Here is a 25,195-nt window from a genome sequence, read left to right as displayed (position 1 = left end):
TTTTTTCTTTAAAGGCCTCTAGCATCTTCATGAAGCTATTTATAAGGTTGCTTTCTTCTGCTTCTTCTACATTGTGATGTTCAGGTCTTACTGTTGGAGGAGGGCTAGGTTGTGGTGATGCCATATTGCTCTTTATGTTGTTGTATGTATTTTGGCATTGACATCTATTCATCTCTTCCTCTAATAGGTACAAGTGGTACATGTGTCTGAGTGAGCTGCTATTGGTCCACTCTGTGATTGTTGCCTCTGTGTCTCAGGGGGCCCCTCTGGGTCCAATCTTAGCTCTTGGTCTAATTGAAGCTGGCAGATTCTGAATCTCATGGAGCTTCTCTTGGCCCAATCCAAGCTAGCTGATTCTGTGACTCAAGGAGTTGCTCTTGGTCTTATCAGGGTTCTTGGTCCAGCCAGATCTGGCAGTTTCTGTGTCTTAGGAAGCCACTCTTGGTCCAATGAGAGCTCATGTATTCCTTGTCTCAGGAAGTTACTGTGGTCACAGGCAGATGGGTATTGGATTAGGGCATGGTTCTTGTAGATGGCAGGGTACAATGACTGGTTTGGTGGGGCACCTTGGCCACTGGGAGTTTTCCCTGCTGGCTAGCAACTGGGGCAGAGTTGGGTGGGGGTTCCTGGGGATTGGATGTGTCCCAGGGCATGGGTCTCAGAGGCTGGTCTCTCTGTGTGGCACAGGAGTCACTCACCTCTTGGTCCAATGGGAGCTGGTGGATTTTTTTGTCTCAGGAAGTTCCTGGGGTTGCAGGAAGATGGGTATTTTTGTAGAGCATGGGTATTGTAGATTGCAGGGTTCAATAGGGGTTTAGGTGGGGTATCCTGGCTGTGGGGAGTTTTCCCTGCTGGCTAGCAACTGAGGCAGAGTTGGGTGGGTGTTCCTGGGGACTGGCTGTGTGTCCTAGAACCTGGGTTCCAGAGGCAGGACTCTCTGGGTGGGAGAGGAGTCATTCACTCTTGTTCCAATGGGAGCTGGCAGATTCCTTACCTTAGGAAGTTACTGGGGTCCAAGGAAGCTGGGTACTGGAGTAGGACATGGGTCTTGAAGATTTCAGGGCTCAATGGGGGATTTGGTGGAGGAGCCTGACTGTGGGGAGTTTTCCCTGCTGGCTAGCAACTGAGACAGAGTTAGGTGGGGGTTCCCAGGGACTGGCTGTATGTCACAGGACCTGGGCAGGACTCCAAATATTTTTGTATTTATATATTTCTGTTTATTCAAACTTACCAGATGAATTCTATAAATGAAATTTATAACTATGATTGTGCCATAAGAATTTATTTTAACAAAATTGAATTATTGTTGTGGTAAAATAATGAGAGTCTTACTTGGGGATAAAATAAGGTAGTGGCAAGTAGCAACAAGGTTTAGAATTATGCGTTAAATATGCCGTTTATCAACTCATGAATGTGTAAATCTTGATGTTGGAGATGTAAAATGTTAAAAAAGTTTTTTGATAGTGTTATATTTCTATTTTTCTTTTAACATAAGTCTATAGCATTATAAACTGCTGAAAAGTTACAAATTGTCAGTGACAGTACAGGATGGAACATGGGAAGGTAAAGTCTAAGTGATGAACATGAAAAAAAAATAAATGATGAAGCATATCTTACCAAAAACAAATGCCTTCAGAATGTTACAAAATACCATCTTTAAAATGCTAGAAGAAAAAATAAATAAAACTCTTTAATTTCAAAATCCTTTAGTGAAATAGTCTTCAAAAAAAAGGGGAAAACATGTCTGTTTTGGGTTTTTATTGTTGGTTTCGTTTTGCCAGTTTATGACCCTAGGTCAGGAAATATTTCTTAGAAATATTATCAAAGTAAGGTATATAACAATTTCTAAATTATTCTCTTTAAAAATTAAGAAAGTTGAACATTTAAAAGACTCTGTAAAAATTCTAAACAGACAAAACCAATACTAGGAAAATATTTTCAAAGTATGAACCTAAGGAAAGATATGTAACCAGAATAATAAAACACTTATTTTTTTAAGGTTTTTTTTGTGTGTGTGATAACTGTTAAAATATGGTACAACAGATTTTATTTCAGATTCCTTCTATAAACGTACAACTTCTAATATGATCATGTGCTATATAGGCAGAGAGGCTGAGCTCCATGAAACCAAGTGATGTGAGCATTTGTAGTCAAAGCATAAATCAGAGGAATGGTGGATTAAAATTTCCTGTAATTATGCAGGAGATTCTGGCTTTACTAATCTGACAAGTTTCTTGTTGAAGACATGCCAGCATAATCAGGAATCACCTGGAAATAATTTGGTCAGATATCAAACATGGTTATCTAGAAAGGCTGGTGGATTCTGGGTGAAGTTAGTAGGATTCATCTCAAAATTGGATGCAGGGAAAATGGAGACAGATGTCTAAAATGGTGAGCCTCATTGAAAAATGATTCAGAGTAATCTGTTTAATGTTTAATCAACAAGAATTTGTTGTCACACATCACTAAAATATATAAGATCAGATATTAGTATAAGAAAATATACCATGTAGCACTAGTCATTAGGAAGTTGAAAATGAAAATGACATACTACTATTTGCCTATGAAAATGACAAAAGCAATTGTGAACAGTACATACAAAATGTGAAACAAATGGAAGCACAGTTTTAGACTGAATGATAAATGACACAGACACTTTGGAAATAAAATGTTATTTGCTAAGGTGAAGTTCCCTGTTGTTTTGGTGAAAAAGGAGTATGCAGCACTATGTAGGTGGTGTAGGATGGGAACAGTGCTAAGCTATCCCCATTTCTCAAGGAATAAGAAGGAATTCTAGGCCCACCTTGGCTGAAAAGAAACACTATCATATAACTAAAAAGGAAAAGTTAAAAAAATCGCTCTAAGATATTTAGAAAATTCCCTAAACCTTCAATATTACCTGACATTCTTCAAAAACAATCTATGGCCCAAATAATACATAAAAATTAGAAAATACAAAAAGGGAACTTAAATAAGAACATAATATACCAAAATTTGTGGGCAATTCCACTAAGCAATGAGTAGAAGAAATGTGGCTTTTCATTTATTATTTTAGGAGTTAATTAATTTTTAAAACAATGATTTAAGCAATATCTACATATCTAAAACCTTGCCTAACTACATTAGAATCTTCTTAATAAATGCAAATACATATACATGTTCAAAATTTTTTAAATTGAGTTACCCTATGTAGTGGTTTGATTGAGACTGCCCCCATGGGTTCATGTATTTGAAAACCTGTTCCCTAGTTGGTGGCATTTGGGCATGGCCCTGTTGAATGAAGCTTGACACCATTCCAAGTGTGCTACCTTCTGCTTGTAGATTGATATGTAAGTTCTTATCTGTTCCGGCCTCCATGCTTTTGCTCTGCCATCATAAACTCTAACCCTCTGAAACTCCAATTAAAGTCCAATTAAATACTCTGAAAGTTTGTCTTTCTGTTTTATCACAGTAATAGTAATGGAACTAATACACTCTACAATGGTGCCTGATAATAATACTTGAACTACACATAGAATTCCTTTATAGAAACTGCAGAACTAGGAATGTTTTACATCTTTTTGAGTTCGTGGCCAGTGGAATTCCATAAACTCTCAGACATTATGAGTTATTGCTATTGTTCTTGATTACCATACAGAACTTTACAGTAAGATCCCATTGCTGAAGATTCGTCATAATGAATCAAAACATGGGTAAATCAAGGTAGTATTGAACTGGATGCTTCATTCCTAATGGCTAGCTTTCTTAGTACTGAAAGTGCTATGCATGATACTGCAGGAGAAACGTAAACATCATTCTTACCCAAATGCTAACTCTATGAGTTATAATGATTATCTTGGCAAGATATGTTCACTACTCTAATAGGAGCATAAATATTTGGAACATAACCAATAACTTTCTGATTAGATTTAAGGACTACCACAATTGCTAGGGACAAAACCTGTGGATAGATAGGTCATATGCCCTAGGGTAAAATTTACTACTACTATTCTACTAAATGGACACTGTACTGAAAATATTCCTAGTGAGTTTTAATTATAACCATTGATTAATGCATTTCAAGGAAGCTTCTTTTTGCACTACATGGCAGTGAACACAGAGACACCCAGTTGGTCAGGATACAGAAAAAATAATTGGAGTGCATAATCCTAAGCAGAACATTTATATTGCACCTTCCCCCCGCCAAGGCTCTAAAATCATTGTGGAAGTAGGGGTTGGGAAATTTTTAAGAGCATGAGCTGGGAGATGACTATGAGGAAACTGTTCTGTAGACACAACAAGCCAATTACACACATAAGTTCATAGTGATTGTGACAGCATGCAGAAAGCCTGCAGAAACTCAAACTTGACACAATCACATTATACGTGGGTAGAGATGAGAGGTGGGCATAAGAAGTCATTGGCACCTGATAGTGAGAGGGAGGGTCATTTTCTTAAAAGGTATGACTTCTGGTAGGTCCAGCCCATATCCAACATTGTTTCAAAAGTACAAATTGGTCTCCACAGATTTGGTGGGTGGTGAAGTAGAATGCTATGTAGGAGTGGGGAGAGTAGAATGAATATGATCAAAATACATTGTATAGTATCAAATAATTAATGCAAATATTATTAAAAAGAACACATGTTAACAGCAAATGAGTAAATATAAATATAAAGATTCTTAATGTCATTATATATCAGAAAGATAAAAATTAAAACAACAGTTGTGGTTCTAGTATTAGATTTTTGAGAAAACTCCACACTAATTTCAATACTGGCTATACAAGCTTAAACCCCCACCAACAGTGAATTAATTACATCATTGCCCAAAACCTTGCAAATATCAGTTTTAATTTGATATTTTGTTGATAACAATTCTTATGGATGTGAGATGGAATGTCAAAGTAACTTAAAATTCATTTTTTCTTGATGGCTAATGATATTGAACACTTTTTCAAGTGTTCATTGGCTATATTTCTTTTTTTTTATAATTCCCTGCTCATATCTTTAGCCTATTTTTAAAACTTGGCTGCTTGTTTATTTGAGTTTTTGTTTTGAGTTCCTTGTATATTCTAGATATTAATCTTCTGTGGGATGTACTGCTGGTGAAGATTTTCTTTTATTCTATGGGCTGTCTCTTTATTCCTTTGCTATATAGAAGCTTTTTACTTTAATTGTTGATCTCATTTCCTGAGACACCTGAGTCTTATTAAAGTATTTTTACTTAATGCCCAAATGTTGCAGCATACTCCTTACATTCCCATCTAGTTTCTAGGGTTTTATGTTATATACCAAAGAATTAAATCCATTTGTAGTTGACTTCTGTGCAGGGTGAGATATAAGGGTCGATTTTCATTTATCTAAACATGGACATCCACTTTCCCTAACAGCATTTTTTCCAAGATCTTTTTCTTTCTTCCCATAGGTCTTTTTAAAATTATAATGGCTACACTGCAGATGAAGGACACACATCCAAGAATGTACAGGAATCACAAACTTAACTTGATTTTAAAAGGAGGACAGAAAGTTGAGTTGGCCAAAAAGAAAAGCTTTAGGCTGAGCATGTGTCCCTGTGTAAACCCAAGGTTCCAAACAGCCAGCTCATGCACTAAGGACAGGTCCTGGTGCCACAGACTGAGTGCCTCCCAAATAGATCAAGCTATTCAATTGTCTCACTTATCTAGAGGGCCAGATCTAGCTGGGGGCTCAACAGCAGGGGGTTCATAATTCATGTGCTTTCTTTCGATTGGCTATTTGTCCCTGTGCTTTTTGCAATCTTCGATTCAACAATTCACGCTCTTGCAGTCCCTCTTCTTTCTCGACAGTTGGACACCTGGAGCTCCACCTGAGGCCTGGCTGAGGATCTCTGCATCCACTTCCATCAGTTATTGGATGAGAGTTCCAAGACGACTGTTAGGGTGTTTAGTCATCTGATCACCAGACTAGTTCAGATCAGGATTTCTCTCAACCATTGCCAGCAGACTACAGAAGAGATATCATTGTGGATTTCTGGGGACCTCTCCAGCACTCTGCCTATTCCTGTTCTCATGTGGTCTTCATTTATCATGGTCTGTTATTCCTCGTTCTCCCTTTCTGTTCTTGATCCAGCTGGGATCTCCTGTTCCCCTAAGCTTTCTTTCCCTCAAATCTTGCCCTTCATTACTCCCACTGTCGTCCAGGTTGTTCATATAGATCTCATCCATTTCTCTGTCATTGGGTGATCAATGGGTCTTTCCTAAGGTCCCATTTTCTAGGTAGCCTCCCTGGAGATGTGTAGCATCTAGTCATCTTTGTTTTACATCTAATATCCTCCTATGAGTGAGTACATACCATGTTTGTACTTCTGAGTCTGGGTTACTTCACTCAGTATGATTTTTTCTAGATCCATCCATTTGCTTGCAAACCTCATGATGTCATTGTTTTTCTCTGCTGAGTAGTACTCCATTGTGAATATGTACCATATTTTCTTTATCTATTCTTCAGTTGAAGGGCATCTAGGTTGTTTCCAGGTTCTGGCTATTACAAACAATGCTGATATGAACATAGCTGAACAAATGCCCTTGTGGTATGATTGAGCATTCCTTGGGTATATACCCAAGAGTGCTACAGCTGGGTCTTTGGGGAGATGGATTCCCAATTTTCTAAGGAAGTGCCATATTGATTTCCAAAGTGGCTGTACAAACTTACATTTCCACCAACAGTGGAGGAGAGTTCCCCTTGCTCCACTTCCTCTCCAGCATAAGCTGTCTTCTGTTTTTGATCTTAGCCATTCTGACAGGTGTAAGGTGATATCTCAGAGGCGTTTTGATTTGCATTTCCTGAATAATTAGGGATGTTGAGCAATTCCTTAAATGTCTTTCAGCCATTTGAACTTCCTCTGTGGAGAATTCTCTGTTTAGTTCTATAGCCCATTTCTTAATTGGACTGTTGGGCATTTTGATGTCTAATTTCTTGAGTTCTTTATATATTCTGGATATCAGCCCTCTGTCAGATGTGGGGTTGGTGAAGACCTTTTCCCATTCTGTAGGCTTTTGCTTTGTCTTGTTGACCATGTCCTTTGCTCTCCAAAAGCTTCTCAGTGTCAACAGGTCCCATTGATTGATTGTTTCTCTCAGTGTCTGTGCTACTGGTGTTATATTTAGAAAGTGATCTCTGGTGCCAATGCTTTCAAGACTACTTCCTACTTTCTCTTCTATCAGGTTCTGAGCAAGTGGATTTATGTTGAGGTCTTTGATCCACTTGGACTTAAGTTTTGTTCACAGTGAGAGATATGGATCTATTTGCAGCCTTCTACACATTGACATCCAGTTATGCCAGCACCATTTGTTGAAGATGCTTTCTCTTTTCCATTGTACATTTTTGTCTTCTTTGTCAAAAATTATATGTCCACAGGTGTGCGGGTTAATGTCACGGTCTTCAATTCGATTCCATTGGTCCACATGTTGGTTTTTATGCTAGTACCAAGCTGTTTTTATTACAGTGGTAGCTCTGTAGTAGCTCTTGAGGTCAGGGATCATGATGCTTCCAGAAGTTGTTTTATTGTACAGGATTCTTTTGGCTATCCTGAGTTTTTTTGTTTTTCCATATGAAGTTGAGTATTATTCTTTCCAGATTCTGTGAAGAATTTTGTGTTGGTAATTTGATGGGAATTGTGTTAAATCTGTAGATTCCTTTTTGTAACATTGCCAGTTTTACTATGTTAATCCTGCTTATCCATGAGCATGGGAGACCTTTCCATTTTCTGAAATCTTCTTCAATTTCTTTTTTCAGGGACTTAAAGTTCTTGTCATATAGGTCCTTCACATGCTTAGTTACAGTAACCCCAAGGTATTTTATATCATTTCTGGCTATTGTAAAGGTGATGTATCTCTGATTTCCTTCTCAGCCTATTTGTCTATTGTATATGGGAGGGCTACTGATTTTTTTGAGTTGATCTTATATCCTACTAGGTTGCTGAAGGTTTTTATTAGCTGTATCAGTTCCTTGGTTGAATTTTTGGGGTCATTCATGTATACTATCATGTCATCTGCAAATAGGGAAAGCTTGACTTCTTCCTTTCCAATTTGTATCCCCTTAATCTCTTTATGTTTTCTTATAGCTCTGGCTAGATCTTCATGTACTATATTGAATAAGTATGGGAAGAGGGGACAGCCTTGCCTTGTTCCTGATTTTAATGGTATTGCTTTGAGTTTCTCTCTATTTAATTTGATGTTGGCTGTTGACTTGCTGTAGATTTCCTTTATTATGTTTAGGTATGTTCCCTGTATTCCCCAATCAGTAGGACGTAGCTTAGAAAACTATACCCACATTCCCAAAATCATGTATGTTTATTTTTGTTTAGGAGTTTATTACAAATTGTTATTGGTCATAGTCAATCTCTTTCTAAAAGAAGAAAGTAGGATATGATATAGAAACTTATGATATATAAATGATGTGACAAAAGGGTAGTTTATTGACTCTACTTTGATCCAGAAAACAACTGTTAATCTCAAAATACATTACATTGATATGGATTTCTTTTTCTTTTACTTTTTAGAGACACAGTTTCTCCACATAGTTTTGGTGCCTGTCCTGGATCTCTCTCTGTAGACCAGGCTGGCCTCAAACTCACAGAGAGCCACCTAACTCTGCCTCCCAAGTGCTGGGATTAAAGGCATGTGCCATCACCACCCAACTGATTTTGGTTTGTTGATACAAATTTAAAGTTAATTTTGTTATACTGTATTATATTTCTACTCTTGTTTAAGGTGTTATGTTTATGCAACTCATTTCAAATTTAAATTGTAATGTATAATTTAGAATTACAGGTTAATAATTAGTCATCTATGATAATTAAACTTATAGTCATGTTAGTTAAATTTTCTAGGTATACATAGATATATTTCAATTAGGTAGATAATCTCCAAACACTTCTAAAACCTACAGAATATGGCATTTAAAATATTTTTAAGAACTTAGACTTTTTGGACAGTGAGACATGTCTACTCCTGGCAGAACCAATTGCTTCAAAGAAGATATGGGCATCGAAGAAACTCATCATTGAGTTTATCTTCTTCTTGGCAAAACTAGCCATTTGAGCAAGAAACTGCTCTTGCCTAGACTGCTTAATAGTTTGTTGTGTAACCTGGACATGCAAGACGTATGGGAAAATGTCTACTGAACTTTGCCAAAACTGGGCAAGATGGTCCTTCAGGTTCCTGCTTCACAGAAGAGGTTGCCAGACCTTCTGCAGGACACAGGGAGAAGTGACTGATGACTTTTTCCAGTAGGCAAGACAATCCTTCAAATTTCCTGCTTCACTCTGCCTCAGAGTCTAGGCCTGTAGGCTGAAGATAGTTGCCCCAACATTGCAGAGGAACTTTGGGTGACTGTCCAGGCAACCAGATGTCTCTTGTTATTTTTAGAATTTTGGAAGATTTTTATAATACACTTCCTGTCTAGGTAATAGTATGTCCTTCTGGGGGTCTTTGAAGGAGTTGAAGACTTGATAGTTATAATTATAGTTTCCATTTGTTATGATAAAAGGTGAATTAGATATAAAACTTTAGACTCACAATTATAGGATAGATGATAGAATATTTTCTTTAAATATATCAAATATACATATACTAGATATTGCAACTATAATTCTTGCTTGATAACTGTTTGTTATCTATAATTTTACTATGTTAAAATTAAAACCTTCCTTTTTGATTAGACAGAAAATGGAAAAAAAAGAGAAGCTTTAGTATGTTAGGTGTTAGGGGAGTGAATACAATCAATGCATTGTAAAAAAAAAAAAAAATTCTCCTTCTAGACTGAGCAAAGTGTTCCTGTGTAAGCCCAAGGTTTCAAACAGCCAGCTCATGTACTAAGGACAGATCCTGGTCCCACAGACTGGATGCCTCCCAAACAGATCAAGCTATTCAATGGTCTCACTTATCCAGAGCGCCTGATCCAGCTGGGGGCTCCACAGCCTTTGGTTCATTATTCATGTGCTTCCATTCGTTTGGCTATTTGTCCCTGTGCTTTTTGCAATCTTGGATTCAACAATTCACGCTCTTGCAGTCCCTCCTCTTTCTGGACAGTTGGATACCTGGAGCTCCACCTGGGGCAAGAGGTGACAGGACCTGCCTGTACTGAATCTACCAGGTTTAAATGAATCCCCAGGGGTGCCTTGATTCTGTAGGACATGGGAATGGAGGGGAGGGGCTAGGGGGAAGGTGGGGTTGGGGGCGGGAGGGGGGAGGACATGGGAACCCATGGCTGATGTATAAAATTTAAAACACATAATAATAAAGAAAAAATTATTTATTAAAAAAAATTCTCAAAGAACTAATAAAAATGAGAAAAAGGTAAGTTGGTTTTCATTGCTTTTGCTTAAGTCTGAACCTTCAATTATATTCCACTGATAGAAGTGTCTGTTTTTGTGTGGTATCATTCAGTTTTTATTAGTTTGACTATGTATAGTAGTATAATATAAGAATAGCTATGGAAATCCTTCCATCATTCTTCTTTTTGTTGATGGTTCCTTTGACTATTTGGGTTTTTTGAGTCCCCATATGAATTTTGTGCTATTTTTTCTTTTTTGTGAAGAATATCATGGGGATTTTGTTTGAGATTGCAATGAATCTGTTACTTGATTTCAATAAGATAGTCATTTTCATGATATTTATGCTACCAATCTAATCTATTTGAAATGTCTTTCTATATGATATTGTCTTTTCCTATTTAATTCTAAAGAGTTTTAAACTTTGTATTGTAGAAATTCCTTGTTAGCCTTCCTACAATGTAAGTTTTTGGCTATTGTAAATAGTGAGTCTTTAGCACTAAATAATGTCCATGCCATCCTCTCCAATGTTTCAGAAACATGAGGGGGTGGCGGAAAAATCATAATATCCAGAAGACTGTGAAAGGAGCTAGGCAATGATGACTTCTGGGTAATGTGGAGCCACTGTAATTATGAACTCACAACAGCTATGGACGATTGTCCTGATTCTGCACAACAGTCAGGCAAGAACAAAGGGTCTCAAAGGATCCTTTCCCTTACCACAGAACTATTTGCTACCAACAGATTCAATCTATTAAAAATATATTATTAGACTATTAGTTTATTCAGAAAAGAGAGTCTCCTTTAATCTGTGTACCCACTGATAACTCCACTGGGCCCCAACAAACAGCCACATTCCAATAGTCACGCCAACAGTGCTCATTAAACTAATTGGGTCATACAGCAAAACCAAATCTCATGAATCAGAGAAAAGGATACATGGAGGGGATTTTAAGGCATAGAGGGATATAAGAGAAGATTGGGGACCCAAGAAACTAGAATGAATTATGTGTATAAAGTTGTTAAAGAAATAACTTAATAAAAAACCCACAGTGCTACAACTATTTTGTCAAACAAAATCACTTTTAAAATCTCATTGACATAAAATTACATGTATTTTGGGAGTACAGTGTGATGTTAAGTTAAGCATATACTAGCTTAATAAATTGCTCATTCTACTCCTTGATCTTCACACAAAATTAAATATTGGCTTATACTGGCTAGTATGAGTATAATTATTGTACACAAATTTCTACATGCTCTCATTAAATAAAACACATGGAGCCAAATATAGGGGTGAAAGCCTTAGAGAGATCAGGGAAATAGGGAAAGCCAACAGCCATCCTTACCTCACCAACTCAACAGCTTCCAAATGTGTGCTACTTCCTGTCTTACCCATGCCTTTATTGCCTTGTGGTTCTGCCCTCTCATTGGCTATCTTAGCCCAATTACCTCATTTCCTTGTCACTGCCTGTCTGTACAGATCTCCAGGTCTCTATACTTGGTACTGAAATTAAAGGTGTGTGTTACCATGTTTGGCTCTGTTCCCTAGTATGGCCTTAAAATCAGAGACTCACTACAGCTGGGTTGTATTATAGTTCTACATTTATGTTTTGTTTGTTTATTTGGCTGTTTATTTTGTGTGACATAACATGGTCTCACTATGTAGCCCTGGTTGTCCTGGAACTTACTCCCTAGATCAGGCTGGCATCAAAATCACAGAGATAGGCCTAACTCAAACTCTCAAATGTTGAGATGAAAGGTGTAATATGTGCCACTGCACTCAACTTCACTTTTAGTTATTTGAGAAGCCTCCATACTGATTCCATAGTGGCTGTACTACAGTGGACAACCACTGCTCTTTACCCACACAGTCACTAGTACTTCTTAAAGTTTCCGTGTTTGCTTGGGTTTTTTGTTTGTTTGTTTTTGTTTTTTTCTTATAGTGGCCATTCTGGCTAGGGTGAGATAAAATCTAAAGGTAGTTTTAATTTGCTTTTCCAAGAAATGCTGAATACTCAAAAGAATTTAGATCGTTTATTCATATATTAACTGACATCTTTGAGGATTTTTTTCCTTTTTGTATGTTTTAGGTTTGCAAGTTATTTATATATTCTAGCTATTGTGAAAGTGTCAGTTATTTCTTTCCCCTCATGTCTCCCAGTCCTTCAGAATCCCCTTTAATAATTCTTTGTTATATAAGCTTGTTTGCCCAGGTGTAAACTACTCCTTTAAACTCCTGAAATGCTTAAACATCTAAATATTACTAATTCTGCATGCTTCTTCTGTTCTCCTTTTTTGAGCTTCTTTCTAGACTTGACTGGAAGGCTGAACACCAGCCAATGAGGAACATGCAAACAGCTGGTTTAAAGATAAAGACAGACCATCTAGGTCATGTTTGATGGTATTTACTAACTTGGTTGCACATTCTTTTTCCAATAAGATATTGTGTTGTCAGATTACTTTAGGCTTCGTGTGTTTCTTTGTCCAACAGTAAGATTAGGATTTTTCAGACAATATTAACCCTTTTTCTGAAGTATAGCTGGCAAAGATTTTCCTTCAGTTCTGCAGGATGTCTGTTCTCTCTACTGACAGCTTCTTTTCTATTTAGAGGTCTATTAATTTAATGTAATCTCATTTGTCAATTCTTGAAATTATTTCACATACTATTAAGGGTCAGTTAAGAAATTTGTTGCCTATACTCATGTCCTAAAGTGCTTTTAATATGTTTTTAGTAAGAAATTTTCATTATAAGACAAGTCTTTGATAAGATATTTAAGCCTACTCATGCAAAGGGAAAAACATACTTTGAATTACAGAAATTTTATAGCATGCATTATTGAAACACAAACAGCCTGTTCATGGACTTTCTTAACAATAGTTACCAAAGCAAAGGCATTGATTCTGCCATCATGATAAGCATTTAATAAAAATGTGCAAAAACCACATAGCTACTAATGTCATAAATGAGGTTATAATTTATTTCTGAAAAAATATTTAATATATTTTACCCAGAGAAACTGAAAAACATAGAAGTAAAACTATTGAATAAATGTTCCTTAAGATGCCTTATGGTCTGCACTGTTGATTAAAACCAGAGAAAATTCCTTGAAATGCACTAATGGTTTATGTAAAATTAATTCAAATTTCCACTTAAATTACTTAGAGTAGATTTATCCCATTCTTCTGAATTAGACATCTCTTGAAAGAAATGTGATAATTTGTAAGTATGGCTATAACTGTAGGGAAAATCAAATACCCACAACTATTTGCAGCACATTGGTTCCTGAGACCTCAGGTCTCTTAGCATAAAGTAAATTGGCTAGGCATGATATCAGTAATTTGGTGTAGCATATTGCAAAAAAATTAAGTGTGAATGTTCTGGATTTTTTTATTTTTTTGGTTTGGTTTTGGTTTATTGTTTTGTTGTTGCTAATTAAAATGCTATTCATTCTAAGAAATTGTAATGAGGTAGAATATGGGGAAATTCAGATGTCTACAACTTTCAGAAATTGGTTCATCTGTTTCTAGGTTAAGTGAATTATTTATCAGTAACTCAGTATATCTCTAGTGTTTGAATGCATATTGTACAAATTAAAATGGAGTTTAATTTATTTTTAGAACCAGGAAAAATATAATTAAAGAAACAATTTGAAATATTTTTTATTTCTAAAATTTATGTATAGTGTCTTCAATGTAAATATTAAATATTCTAATTTTATGGGCCACTTTGTATGTAGACTTCAATATTTATTTACACTTCTTGTGTCTTTTCACATATTAAATGGCATGAATTAGTATTAAATGCCCATGTGCTGTAATAAGGCCTCAAGTGATATTGGAAATGAAAACAATAAAGAATGCAAAAGAGCTGAATTTACATTTACTTTTAATAATAAATAGTGTTTTGCTTAGGTAACTATTCCATCTCTAGTGCCATAGAGTGTCCCTGATTACTAATGGGATCAAACTTTAGAATTTAGCTTGGTTATTCTTATCCAGACAAATCATGTGATCAAAATTAAGCTAATCATAATAAATTGTATTCTGTGTTTTTTTCAAAGAATTTCTTTAATTTGGGGCAATAAGTTACTCTATATAGGGCAATTTCAGAAATTGTTGGATATTCTATAACAATCTCAAGGGAAAATTCATTTAATATCTTTTATGAAACTCTAGTCAGCAACTCAAATTGCAAATTTAAATATAAAATTATACAATAATATAATGCAAAACCTATGCTTTTGATATTTACAAGGCAATAAATGATGGTAGAAAATATTATAAACATCTTTTTTTCAATAATTAAATTCTTATATTTTTTCAATAGTATAAATCTCTGTATATACAGTAAAAAATAAAATTCATGTCATACAAGACTACTGATTCTGAGTTGAAGTATTTCTGGAAGCATTGGTTGACACTGAGTGGCATGATGCCATGCACAGTTCAAAGTAAACATACTTTGTTACAAAAACCATGATGCATGTTTGAAGTAACATGGTATGACATGGGATAATGCTGCCAGATACAACTCAGGTTCATTATACATTAGAATTGGAATTATTTTTGGTCACTGTAATTTAGAAATAATTATATCAAAATATTCATGACTTTAACTCACAATCAAACAGTTAAATATGGCATGTAAATCACAATTTAAGTGGTATACTTGAAATAATAGTAAATACTCCCACACATGAAAAGTATATGTTAAGAAGAACAAAGTACAAAGAAAGAAAATTAGAAAGATAGATATTTTACTGAATGATGAAATTACTAGTTTTCACTGATTGGATCTTACCCTGTCTCAAATCTTGCTATAAATGAAAATACATTTGTCCATTGTTTGTATAATTGGGATTTAGTCTTTTTAAATTTTATTTATTCACACACACATACACACACACACATACACACAAATATGTGTTTTCTGTGTGTTTACCTGTCCTTCTGTATGTATAATATGTGTATGCTGATTGATTTTTTTCTTATCATAAATATTCTTCTGCTAATCAGCATGGAAGCACTTCATGATATATGTTCAATTTTTGATTTCTCTTATTTTATTGGACTGAGTTTTAAACTAAAGTATGGTAATCATTGTCCATTTCATTATCTACATTGCAAACAACATAAAATTTTGATGAGTGTAATGCAACTGTAAACCAGACCATCTCCAGATAGCAGATAGTATCATTGTTAATAGGTCAGAGTTTCCAAATCCCAAAATTATAGAAGAACCCAAACAAAATTAAAGTTTCATGTATTAAAATATCTCAAAATTTTTACAGAGGTAAACAATCATGCAATGAACTCAAGATCATGGGATTAAAGTGTAACAGTTTTGTGAGTATAAAGAGTCATGCAGGAGTCATTTTTATCTTATTTGCTCTTTGATTACTGTATAGAGTCAAAGTCCAATGACCTTATTATATTCTCTGTGTTCCGGAATTATATTTTAACCACATTCCAGAAGCTGAGATAGTAGAGAAAATGAAAAGAAAGACTGTTTCTAAGTGCATGATGTAGGAAAAATAATGACTTGTAACATGTAGTAATGACTTACAATAGTATTAATACAGAAATAATTTTTATCAGGCACTCTTTCTTTTTACAAGTTAGGGAGACAAATATTAATCATTGTTAAATAGTGAAGGCTTTAGACTATGCTGAAATGATCAGAAGTAAAGAAGATGGAAATCGAAATAAAATCCTTAAAATCTTCATGATCTATGTACGAAATGCCAAGATTATTATAAAAGCCATAACAGCAAGCTCTGGATTGTATTGAAAGTACAATAAAAACTTGCTTAATCTTCAAAGCCTCAAGGACAGCTCTGTAAGATACATTCTAGTCAGAATTACAAAGAGTTTAAATGATACCTCCATTATTTCATTCAAAGGTTTAAATGAGATTAAGAATGTATTCCCTGGATAGATTTTCTGAAGAAAATAATTGTTGTAAGTTTATAAAGGTAATTTTTAGGTAATATATTTGTTTACTGGAAATGTCTAAAGGTTCTGAATGTCCACAATAACAGATCCCAAGGTGAAATTCATTCCCATATAAACATGACTGCATTTGGAATCTACAGTCTATGAAGATATGGTATTATCAAAATATGTGTTTCACTTGCCAAGTAACTGTTTGGGGAATAGTTCCCCTTAATCTCAGCTTCTCTGGAACAAATGTGAAAAAAATCAATCCTTCAATCATCATCTTTATGTTCTGTACAACTGAACACAGTATTTCATGGTATTGGCCACAGTGATTGGTTCAGGAACACATTCAAACCCAGGCAAGTAGCTCACACCCTGAGATTATTACTGAAGTTATCCAGAAATTAGAAGCTATCTTTATTTATTTATTTATTTATTTATTTATTTATTTATTTATTTATTTATTTATATTTGTGTTTTAATTTTACACATCAGCCATGGGTTCCCCTATCCTCCCCCTCCCGCCCTGCCCCCACCTTCCCCCCATTCCCTCCCCTCCATTCCCATCTCCTCCAGGGCCAAGACTCCCCTGGGGATTCATTTAAAGCTGAAGGACTCAGTACAGGCAGGTGCAGTCCCCTCTTTCCAGGCTGAGCAAAGTGTCCCTGTGTAAGGCCAAGGTTCCAAACAGCCAGCTCATGCACTAAGGACAGGCCCCTGCCCTTATATGACAAGAACTAAAAATTGCTGAAAAAAGAAATTGAAGAAGATGTCAGAAAATGGAAAGATCTCCCATGCTCATGGATAGGCAGGATTAACATAGTAAAAATGGCAATCTTACCAAAAGCATTCTACAGATTCAATGCAATCTCCATCAAATTACCAACACAATTCTTTACAGATCTGGAAAGAATCATACTCAACTTCATATGGAAAAACAAAAAACCCAGGATCCTGTACAATACAACAACCTCTGGAGGCATCACGATCCCCGACCTCAAGCTCTACTATACAGCTACCTTAATAAAAACAGCTTGGTATTGGCATAAAAACCAACATGTGGACCAATGGAATTGAATTGAAGACCCTGACATTAACCTGCACACCTATGAAGCGATCTTGCCTAAGAAAATTGTGTGTCTTCAGAACTACACTGATATGGAACAGTTCAAAATATCTTTGCTATGACACTAAAAAAGATACTTTGCTACTTATTTGTGCTAAATGACAACTCTGTACCAGGATCTGTCAATTATATCAATCATGTAACGCCACACTTTTGAAAAGCCTAATTTATTTGTGCTTTTATTGTTTACCATGACAAAGCCCAGACTAATATGCCTGAATAACAAACTTTTATGTAAACATTTATACTAGGAAGATTTACTTACATGAGATCAGACAAAAATCGCATTCTACAAAAGAACTCAATACTATAATATCAAAATATATATAATCATAGAAAATATTCCTAAATGAATTTTAAGTACATGCACTGAAGAGGAGAAAATAAAGTCAGATTTTTAAAATTTGTAGAACTCAATTCTGAATTTATAAACAGGGTGTGAAATGTACTAAAAATCTGTAATATCTGAAAATTTCTATAATGTAAAATATTTATAAAACCTAACAACTATTTTAAAACAAGGTAACAGAAAGAACAAAGAAGAAAACAAAACAAAATAGAGGAGGAATAAATAAAAGTAAATAGAACAGAGGAGATATATCTTGGTATGACATATCAATGTGATTTAATCAGAAACAAAAGTATAGTTAATAACCCTAGATTCTGTGGATAATTGGGTAAAGATACATTATGTCACCCTGCAGACCCACTCAAGCTTATCTCAACTAACACCTGGAAGAGATAAATGAGAATCCTAGAACTTCCTTCTCTGGTGACCAACGCCCAGTCAGCACACAAGGCAGATATGTAAGGAATAACTGGACCCTCTGTATCCAATGCATACTTCTAATTCTCTGTGGGGGCATTTACCCACCAACCATACAGGTCCTCAGAGTTTTCTTGAGTGCAAGCAGCAGAAAATATTAGATAGAAGGATTTAGATTGTGGAGATAAACAGATAGAAAATAAAGGATAACATTGAGAGGGCCAGGAACCTATTCCAAGGAGCCCTGACTGTCTCTACTCCAGGGTATTTATAGAGACACCAAGGAGTAGAGCAAAAGACATCCCCCCCCAGCACAGCCAATTGCAGAAAATCTCAGACACCTGCATTCAGGCCCATGGTCCAATCATCCTCTCTATGCGGACCTTTTAGGTAAAGCCACTAGGAACCTGAAAATGGGCTCCCACAATTCTCCCTCCACAACCACCTACCATGGAAAAGTGTAGAGGGTCTAGATCCTCAGCCTGCCTCTGAGAATACTTCTCCTATGCTGTCATCACCCTACATAGTCAGGTAAGGGCTCCTCAATCTCATACCTCCAATACATACTTGCTTACCCTACCAGCATCCAGCATCCTTCTACCCCGATGGATAATTCTACTGTCTTCTGAGCACTAGACCCAGACAGGTAAGAAGTCTCTGGCCCTGTGCCTCTAGGGAACTCTTGATGTTGGATGTTGGCTTGCTGTAGATTGTCTTTATTATGTTTAGGTATGTTCCCTGTATTCCTGATTGCTCCAAGACCTTTATCATGAAGGGGTATTGGATTTTGTCAAGTGCCTTTTCTGCATCTAGTGAGATGATCATGTGTTTTTTTCCTTTGAGTTTGTTTATATGGTGTATTACATTGACAGACTTTCATATGTTGAACCACCCTTGCATCCCAGGGATGAAGCCTACTTGATCATGGTGGATAATTGCTTTGATATGTTCTTGGAGTCTGTTCACCAGTATTTTATGAGTATTTTTGCATCACTGATCATTAGGGAGATTGGTCTGTAGTTCTCTTTCTTTGTTGCATCTTTGTTTGGTTTAGGAATCAGAGTATTTGTAGCTTCATAGAAGGAGTTTGGTAATATACCTTCTGCTTCTTTTTGTGTGTAACAATTTAAAGAGTATTGGTATTAAGTCTTCTTTGAAGATGTGGTAGAATTCTGTAGTGAAACCATTTGGTCCAGGGCTTATTTTGGTTGGGAGCCTTTTAATGACTGATTCTATTTCCTTAGGGGTTATTGGAATATTTAAATGGTTTATCTGGTCTTGATTTAACTTAGGTATGTGGTATCTATCCAGAAAATTGTCCATTACTTTTAGATTTTCCAGTTTTGTGGAGTAGAGGTTTTTGAAGTATGACCTGATGATTCTCTGGATTCTCTCATTGTTTGTTGTTATGTCCCCCTTTTCATTTCTGATTTTGTTAATTTGGATGCTCTCTCTCTGTCTTTTGGTTATTGTGGATAAGGGCTTGTCTATCTTGTGGATCTTCTCAAAGAACCAACTCTTTGTTTCATTAATCCTTTGTATAGTTCTCTTTATTTCTATTTTATTGATTTCAGCTCTCAATTTGATAATTTCCTGGCATCTATTCCTCCTGGGAAACTTTGCTTCTTCCTGTTCAAGGGCTTTCAGGTGTGCTGTCAAGTCACTAGTGTGAGATTTCTCCAGCTTCTTTATGTGGGCATTTAGTGCTATGAATTTCCCTCTTAGCACTGCTTTCATAGTGTCCCATAAGTTTGGGTATGTGGTGTATTCATTTTCATTGGTCTCTAGTAAGGCTTTAATTTCTTTTGTTATTTCTTCCTTAACCCATTGGTGATTCAGTTGAGCATTATTCAGTTTCCATAAGGTTGTAGGATTTCTGTAGTTTTTTCTGTTGTTGAAATCTAACTTTAAACTATGGTGGTCTGATAGAACACAGGAGGTTATTCCAATTTTGTATCTGTTGAGATTTGCTTTGTGACCAAGTATGTGGTCGATTTTAGAGAAGGTTCCATGGGGTGCTAAGAAGAAGGTATATTCTTTTTTGTTTGGGTGGAATGTTCTGTAGATATCAATTAAGTCCTTTTGAGCCATAAGATCAGTTAAGACCATTATGTCTCTGTTAAGTTTCAATTTGGCCGATCTGTCCAGAGGTGAAAGTGGGGTGTTGAAATCTCCCACTGTTAATGTGTGGGGGTTTATATGTGATTTAATCTTTAGTAATGTTTCTTTTACATTTGTGGGTGCCCTTGTGTTTGGGGCATAAATGTTCAGAATTGAAACTTCATCTTGGTGGATCTTTCCTGTGATGAGTATGTAACGTCCTTCATCATCTCTTTTGATTGATTTTAGTTTGAAGTCTATTTTGTTGAATATTAGGATGGTTACACCAGCTTGCTTCTTAAGACCATTTGATTAGAAAGCCTTTTCCCAGCCTTTTATTCTTAGGAGGTGTCTGTCTTTGAATCTGAGGTGTGTTTCTCATATGCAGCAGAAAGATGGGTTCTGTTTTCATATCCATTCTGTTAGTCTGTGTCTTTTTATAGGTGAATTAAGTCCATTGATATTAAGGGATATAAATGACCAGTGATTGTTCGTTTGCCTTTATAAGTCACTTGGCCTTTTTCCTTTGCTGCCCTTAATATTCTTTCTTTATTCTGTACGTTTAGTTGTTTAATTATTATATGGCGAGGTGACTTTTTTGGGGGGTCTAGTATGTTTGGTGTTCTATAGGCTTCTTGTATCTTCATAGGCATTTCCTTCTTTAAGTTGGGAAAGTTTTCTTCTATGATCTTGTTAAATATATTTTCTGTGCCTTTGAGTTGGTATTCGTCTCCTTCCTCTATCCCTGTTATTCGTAGGTTTGGTCTTTTCATGGTGTCCCAAATTTCTTGGACATTTTGGGTCATGACTTGGTTGGTTTTAGTGTTTTCTTTGACTGATGAATCTATTTCTTCTACCGTATCTTCAACACCAGAGATCCTCTCTTCCATCTCTTGTATTATGTTGGTTACACTTGCCTCTGAAGTTCCTTTTTGTTTACTCAGATTTTCTATTTCCAACATTCCTTATGCTAGTGTCTTCTTCATTTTTTCTATTTCCCTCTTCAGGTCTTGGACTGTCTCCCTTGATTTTTCATGATTTTCTTTCAAGGACTTATTGTTTTCTTCTGCTTTAATTGTCCTTTCCTCTGGTTTTTTTATAGCATTCTTCCTAAATTTTGTTTGTCTGTTCCTCTACTTTATTTTTGATTTCTTCTATATAAGGCTCTAGCCTCTTCATTATGTTACTTATAATGTTGTTTTCTTCTTCTTCTTCCATTCTGTGATGTTCAAGTCTAGCTGTTGGAGAAGGGCTAGGTTCTGGTGATGCTCTATTGCTCTTTATTTTGTTGTATGTACTTCTGCCTTGACATCTGCCCATCTCCTCTTGGGTTCATTCTTGGTCCTATCAGTGTACTTGGTCCAGAGAGAGCTGACCGATTTAGGGAGCCTCTCTCTGGTCCAGATGGAAGCTCTGGGCCAGATGGGAGCTCTAGTCCAGATGAGAATGCTGGCTGGATAGGAGCTGGGGGGCTGGACTCTGAGTCTTGGGAAGTCCCTGGGGTCTCCTTATTTAGTCCAGATGGGAGCTCCTCTTGACCAGATGGGAGTTCCTCTGGTCTCTGGTCCAGATGGGATTTCCAGGGCAGGATGGAAGCTGTGGGCTGGTCTCTGATTCTCAGGAAGTGGCTGGAGTCTCCAGCAGATGGGTGTTGGGGCAGGGTGTGGAGACTGCAGTGTCTGCCTGCAGTTTTGGAAAAGGGGAGCCTTCCTGCAGGGCCCGCAGATTGGCAGGAAACTGGGGCCAAGTTGGTCAGGTCCTCCCAGGATGGCCTGTGTCAAGCAGTGGGACCCAGGGGCAGTTGCCTCTCTGAGTATAACCCCAGGCACTCACCTCTAGTCCAGATGGGAGCTAGGCTTTGGTCTCTTATTCTCAGGAAGTGGCTGTGATCTCAGGCAAGTGGGTGTGGGGGCAAAGTGTGGAGACTGTATTGTCTGCCTGCAGTCTTGGAAAAGGGGAGCCTTCGTGCAGGGCCTGCTGAACGAAATTTCTTAAATCTTGAGTAAGGATATTCATGCATATATAAGAGATATACTAAACTTTACATATAAAGGATCAAAAAAGATACATACTCTTTTCATATCATATTTAAAATATTAAATATAAAGACAGAAGATGACCTTACTTAAACCTTGAATGCTGCAAGTAAGAAGGCCCAAGTTACATATAAATATAGACTCAACAAAATAAAATGATATCTAAATAGAAACTTTAAAAGACAGAAGAACCTGGAGTACTATACTTTGGATCCCATAAGACCACAGATAACAATCCATACAATTATACCTAGCAAAACTTTCCACCATAGTAAAAACAGAAAAAAAACTTGATATGACAAAGCATCCTAAAACCATTATGTTCATTGGGTTACCTCTATAAAGAATACTTTGAACAAAGGATAATGATAAATACATCCTAAAAATTAGAGGAAATAAAACATGCTAAGACATTTCGTAAGAAAATGAAGACTTTAAGCCATACATGGTGGTGAATGCCTTTAGCACCAGCACTTGGGAAGGAGAGACAGGTTCATCTCTGTGAGTTAGAGGCAGGCTAGTCTACGAGGGGAGCTAGATTTACATAAATAAACTGATTCTCAAAACAAACCAACAAAAAACAACAAAAAGTAAAGAAAATGATGGCTGAGTCTGGAGAGATGAATCGACAATTAAGAGTATGCAATTCCTCTTTCATAGGACCAGAGTTCAGTTCCCAACAACATGTCATGAAGCTCACAACTACCTGTAACTCTAGCTCAAAGAGATTCTATATGCCTCTGGCTACCTTGAGCAGTAGTACTCAAGTAGTATCCCAATTAGCTCCAGATGTCAACTTGACACAGCCCAGAGTCAGGTGAGGGAATCTCAGGAGAAAAAATTGATAATATTGGCCTATGGACATATTTTTGTTTAGCCAGAAATTTCTCCAGTCCCACACAGCCCCACAGTCCTGAAGCTGCTTATACAACAATCACTCAGAGGCTTATATTAAGTATAAACTGTACAGTCTTTGGCTTTAGCTTCTTGTTAACTAGCTCTTTCATCATAAATTAACCCATTTATATAAATGTGTATGTTGCCACATGGCTGTGGCATTACCAGTCTGCTGACATTTTGTTGTTCCTTTGATGTTAAGCTTGCATGTCTATTGACTCTGCCCTTCTTCTTTCTGTATGTCTGCTTAGATTTCCCACCTGGCTGTAAGCTCTCTTGTCATAGGACGAAACAGCTTTATTTATTATCCAATTGGAGCCACACATATTCACAGCATACAGAAAGGCATCCCATGGCACTTGCCTTTTCTGTCTAATCAAAAATGGAGGTTTTATCATTAACATAGTAAAATTATATATAATAAAACATTTAGCATGCAAGAATTATAGTTAAAGTATCTAGTCTTTTGTATTTGGCAAAATTAAAGATAATATCCTATTTTTTAAGTGTAAAGTTTCATACCTAATTTACTTTTTGTCATGACTAAGAAAAATATAGAAAATAATTATAACTATCTAATCATCAACTCCATCAAAGATGCTAGAAGGATATAATATTACCTGCGTAAACTGGAAGTGCATTGAAAGCAACTTTCATAATTCTAGAAATGACAGAGACATCTGTCTGCCTAGACTGTCATCCAAAGTTTCTCTGTAATGTTGGGGAATCCGTCTTCAGCCTACAGACCTAGAGTCTCCGGCATAGCTTTAAGTGAAGCAAGAAATTTTAAGGACTGCTCTGCCCATTCTAGCAAAGTTGGTCAGTTGTTTCTCACGTTCTGTTGAATGTCTGGCAATTTCTTCTGTGAAGCAGGAAGCATCTCACCATGCAAAGTTCAGTAGTCACCTTCCTAAGACGCTTGCATATCCAGTTTATACAACATGCTGTCAAGTCATCCAGGCAAGAACAGTTTCTTGCCCAAATGGCTAAATTTTGCCAAGAAGAAGATAAACTCCATATGGAATGTCTTTGTTGCCCATCTTCCTTTCTGAAGTAAATCAATCCTGCCAGAAGCAGATGTGTCTCATTGTCCAGAAAAGTCCAAGTTCTTAAAACATTTTAAATGCCATATTCTATAGGTCTTTGAAGTGTTTGAAGATCACCTACCTAATTGAAAAATATATCTCTGTATACCTAGAAAACTTAACTTACATTACTATAAGCTTGATTATCATAGATGACTATTCAATATGTATTTCTTAATGATATGTTATAATTTTAATTGAGTTGCAAAAACATAGTACCTTAAACAGGAGTAGAAATATACATACAGTATAACAAAATTAACTTTAAATTTGCATCAATAAACTAAAATCTATATCAATATAAAATATTTCAAATGAGTTGTTGCTTTTTCAAAGTAGATTCAATAATCTACCCTTTTTTCCTATCATATCTATATAATATTTCTATATCATATTCCCCTTTTTCTTTTAGAAGAGATTGACTATCACCAATAACATTTTTTCATTCTTCATAGTTTTTTATTAAGAATTTTTTATTCATTTTACATACCAATCACAGATCCCCCTCTTCCCTCCACCTGCCCCTCCAGTCTTTCCCCCAAACCCACCCCCATTCCCTTCTGCAAGAAGGTAAGACCTCCCATGGGGAATCAGAAAAGCCTGGTACATTCAGAAAAGGCAAATCTGTAACCAACCCCTTAAGCAAAGACAAATATCCAAAACTATGTGGACATAGTCTTCTAGGCTACTTCATGCTGATTGGGGGCATTGTTAATATTATGGGAATCCTAAGAAAATTCAAGAAAGTAGTCAAGTCCTGGGAAGACTAGCTATAACCTTTGCTGATAAATGCCATATGTCAAGGTTCAGGAGGTCTCACTTGATCAAATCTGATCCATCTTAACCTGGAACAAACAAATCCACCTCTTACTTTCTGTGGAAAGAAAAATATTAGACCTAAATTTTGAAGTCAAGAATATATATATATATATATATATATATATATATATATAT

Source organism: Onychomys torridus, chromosome X (genome assembly GCF_903995425.1).
Source record: "Onychomys torridus chromosome X, mOncTor1.1, whole genome shotgun sequence".
In the NCBI taxonomy this organism is placed as follows: domain Eukaryota; kingdom Metazoa; phylum Chordata; class Mammalia; order Rodentia; family Cricetidae; genus Onychomys; species Onychomys torridus.
This window is presented reverse-complemented; position numbering follows the sequence as displayed.